The following is a 4434-nucleotide window of genomic DNA, read 5'->3' on the forward strand; positions in this document are numbered from 1 at the left end:
AGAAATTCTATATCATTTCCAATCAGTAATATGTCATCCACATATAATATCAGAAATGCTACAGAGCTCCCACTCACTTTCTTGTAAATACAGGCTGTTGGGGAACGTAGTAATTTCAAAAAATTTCCTACGCACACGCAAGATCATGGTGATGCATAGCAACGAGAGGGGAGAGTGTTGTCTACGTACCCTCGTAGACCGGAGCGGAAGCGTTGACGCAATGTAGAGGAAGTAGTCGTACGTCTTCCCGATCCGACCGATCCAAGCACCGTTACTCCGGCACCTCCGAGTTCTTAGCACACGTATAGCTCGATGACGCTCCCCGGGCTCCGATCCAGCAAAGCTTCGGGGATGAGTTCCGTCAGCACAACGGCGTGGTGAAGATGATGATGTTCTACTGACGCAGGGCTTCACCTAAGCACTGCAACGATATGACTGAGGTGGAATATGGTGGAGGGGGGCACCGCACACGGCTAAGGAACGATCACGAAGATCAACTTCTGTGTCCTAGGGTGCCCCCCTGCCTCTGTATATAAAGGATCCAAGGGGGGGTGCGGCCGGCCCTAGAGGAGGCGCGCAGGAGGAGTCCTACTCCTACCGGGAGTAGGACTCCCCTCCCTTTCCTTGTCCAAGTAGGAGAGGTTGAAGGAGAGAAGGAAAGGGGGGGGGGCGCCGCCCCTCCCTCCTTGTCCAATTCGGACTAGGGGGAGAGGGGGCGCGCGGCCTGCCCTGGCAGCCCCTTCCTCTTCTCCACTTTAGGCCCATGAGGCCCATTAACCCCCCGGGGGGTTCCGGTAACCCCCCGGTGCTCCGGTTTTATCCGAAACTTCCCCGGAACGCTTCGGGTGTCCGAATATAGTCATCCAATATATCAATCTTTATGTCTCGACCATTTCGAGACTCCTCGTCATGTCCGTGATCACATCCGGGACTCCGGACTAACTTCGGTACTTCAAAATGCATAAACTCATAATAACTGTCATCGTAACGTTAAGCGTGCGGACCCTACGGTTCGAGAACAATGCAGACATGACTGAGACAAATCTCCGGTACATAACCAATAGCGGGACCTGGATGCCCATATTGGCTCCTACATATTCTACGAAGATCATTATCGGTCAGACCGCATAACAACATACGTTGTTCCCTTTGTCATCGGTATGTTACTTGCCCGAGATTCGATCGTCGGTATCCAATACCTAGTTCAATCTCGTTACCGGCAAGTCTCTTCACTCGTTTCGTAATACATCATCTCACAACTAACTCATTAGTTGTAATGCTTGCAAGGGTTATGTGATGTGCATTACCGAGAGGGCCTAGAGATACCTCTCCGACAATCGGAGTGACAAATCCTAATTTCGAAATACGCCAACCCAACATCTACCTTTGGAGACACCTGTAGAGCACCTTTATAATCACCCATTTACGTTGTGACGTTTGGTAGCACACAAAGTGTTCCTCCGGTAAACGGGAGTTGCATAATCTCATAGTCAAAGTAACATGTATAAGTCATGAAGAAAGCAATAGCAACATACTAAACGATCGGGTGCTAAGCTAATGGAATGGGTCATGTCAATCAGATCATTCAACTAATGATGTAATCCCGTTAATCAAATAACAACTCTTTTGTCTATGGTTAGGAAACATAACCATCTTTGATTAACGAGCTAGTCAAGTAGAGGCATACTAGTGATACTCTGTTTGTCTATGTATTCACACATGTATTATGTTTCCGTTTAATACAATTCTAGCATGAATAATAAACATTTATCATGATATAAGGAAATAAATAATAACTTTATTATTGCCTCTAGGGCATATTTCCTTCAGTCTCCCACTTGCACTAGAGTCAATAATCTAGATTACACAGTAATGATTCTAACACCCATGGAGCCTTGGTGCTGATCATGTTTTGCTCGTGGAAGAGGCTTAGTCAACGGGTCTGCAACATTCAGATCCGTATGTATCTTGCAAATCTCTATGTCTCCCACCTGGACTAGATCCCGGATGGAATTGTAGCGTCTCTTGATGTGCTTGGTTCTCTTGTGAAATCTAGATTCCTTCGCCAAGGCAATTGCACCAGTATTGTCACAAAAGATTTTCATTGGACCCGATGCACTAGGTATGACACCTAGATCAGATATGAACTCCTTCATCCAGACTCCTTCATTCGCTGCTTCCGAAGCAGCTATGTACTCCGCTTCACATGTAGATCCCGCTACGACGCTTTGTTTAGAACTACACCAACTGACAGCTCCACCGTTTAATGTAAATACGTATCCGGTTTGCGATTTAGAATCGTCTGGATCAGTGTCAAAGCTTGCATCAACGTAACCATTTACGATGAGCTCTTTGTCACCCCCATATACGAGAAACATATCCTTGGTCCTTTTCAGGTACTTCAGGATGTTCTTGACCGCTGTCCAGTGATCCACTCCTGGATTACTTTGGTACCTCCCTGCTAGACTTATGGCAAGGCACACATCAGGTCTGGTACACAGCATTGCATACATGATAGAGCCTATGGCTGAAGCATAGGGAACATCTTTCATTTTCTCTCTATCTTCTGCAGTGGTCGGGCATTGAGTCTTACTCAATTTCACACCTTGTAACACAGGCAAGAACCCTTTCTTTGCTTGATCCATTTTGAACTTTTTCAAAATCTTGTCAAGGTATGTGCTTTGTGAAAGTCCAATTAAGCGTCTCGATCTATCTCTATAGATCTTAATGCCCAATATGTAAGTAGCTTCACCGAGGTCTTTCATTGAAAAACTCTTATTCAAGTATCCCTTTATGCTATCCAGAAATTCTATATCATTTCCAATTAGTAATATGTCATCTACATATAATATCAGAAATGCTATAGAGCTCCCACTCACTTTCTTGTAAATACAGGCTTCTCCAAAAGTCTGTATAAAACCAAATGCTTTGATCACACTATCAAAGCGTTTATTCCAACTCCGAGAGGCTTGCACCAGTCCATAAATGGATCGCTGGAGCTTGCACACTTTGTTCGCTCCCTTTGGATCGACAAAACCTTCTGGTTGCATCATATACAACTCTTCTTCCAGAAATCCATTCAGGAATGCAGTTTTGACATCCATCTGCCAAATTTCATAATCATAAAATGCGGCAATTGCTAACATGATTCGGACAGACTTAAGCATCGCTACGGGTGAGAAGGTCTCATCGTAGTCAATCCCTTGAACTTGCCGAAAACCTTTTGCGACAAGTCGAGCTTTGTAGACAGTAATATTACCGTCAGCGTCAGTCTTCTTCTTGAAGATCCATTTATTCTCAATTGCTTGCCGATCATCGGGCAAGTCAACCAAAGTCCATACTTTGTTCTTATACATGGATCCCATCTCAGATTTCATGGCTTCAAGCCATTTTGCGGAATCTGGGCTCACCATCGCTTCTTCATAGTTTGTAGGTTCATCATGATCTAGTAGCATGACTTTCAGAACAGGATTACCATACCACTCTGGCGCGGATCTCACTCTGGTTGATCTACGAGGTTCAGTAGTATCTTGTTCTGAAGTTTCATGATCATCATCATTAGCTTCCTCACTAACTGGTGTAGGTGTCACTGAAACAGTTTTCTGTGATGCACTACTTTCCAATAAAGGAGCAGGTACAGTTACCTCGTCAAGTTCTACTTTCGTCCCACTCACTTCTTTCGAGAGAAACTCCTTCTCCAGAAAGTTTCCGAATTTAGCAACAAAAGTCTTGCCTTCGGATCTGTGATAGAAGGTGTATCCAATAGTTTCCTTTGGATATCCTATGAAGACACATTTCTCTGACTTGGGTTCGAGCTTACCAGGTTGAAGGTTTTTCACATAAGCATCGCAGCCCCAAACTTTCAGAAAGGACAACTTTGGTTTGTTGCCAAACCACAGTTCATAAGGCATTGTCTCAACGGATTTTGATGGTGCCCTATTTAACGTGAATGCGGCCGTCTCTAGAGCGTATCCCCAAAACGATAGCGGTAAATCAGTAAGAGACATCATAGATCGCACCATATCTAGTAAAGTACGATTACGACGTTCGGACACACCATTACGCTGTGGTGTTCCGGGTGGCTTGAGTTGCGAAACTATTCCACAATTTTTCAAATGTACACCAAACTCGTAACTCAAATATTCTCCTCCACGATCAGATCGTAGAAACTTTATTTTCTTGAAATTTTCAACTTCACTCTGGAACATTCTTTGACTTTTCAAACGTTTCAGACTTGTGTTTCATTAAGCCGTAGCATATACCCATATCTGCTCTAACGTCATCTGTGAAGGTGAGAAAATAACGATATCTGCCACGAGCCTCAACATTCATCGGACCACATACATCTGTATGTATGATTTCCAACAAATCTGTTTGCTCTCTCCATAGTACCGGAGAACGGTGTTTTTGTCATCTTACCCATAAGGCACGGTT

Source organism: Triticum urartu, chromosome 2, assembly GCF_003073215.2.
Source record: "Triticum urartu cultivar G1812 chromosome 2, Tu2.1, whole genome shotgun sequence".
Taxonomy (NCBI): Eukaryota; Viridiplantae; Streptophyta; class Magnoliopsida; order Poales; family Poaceae; genus Triticum; species Triticum urartu.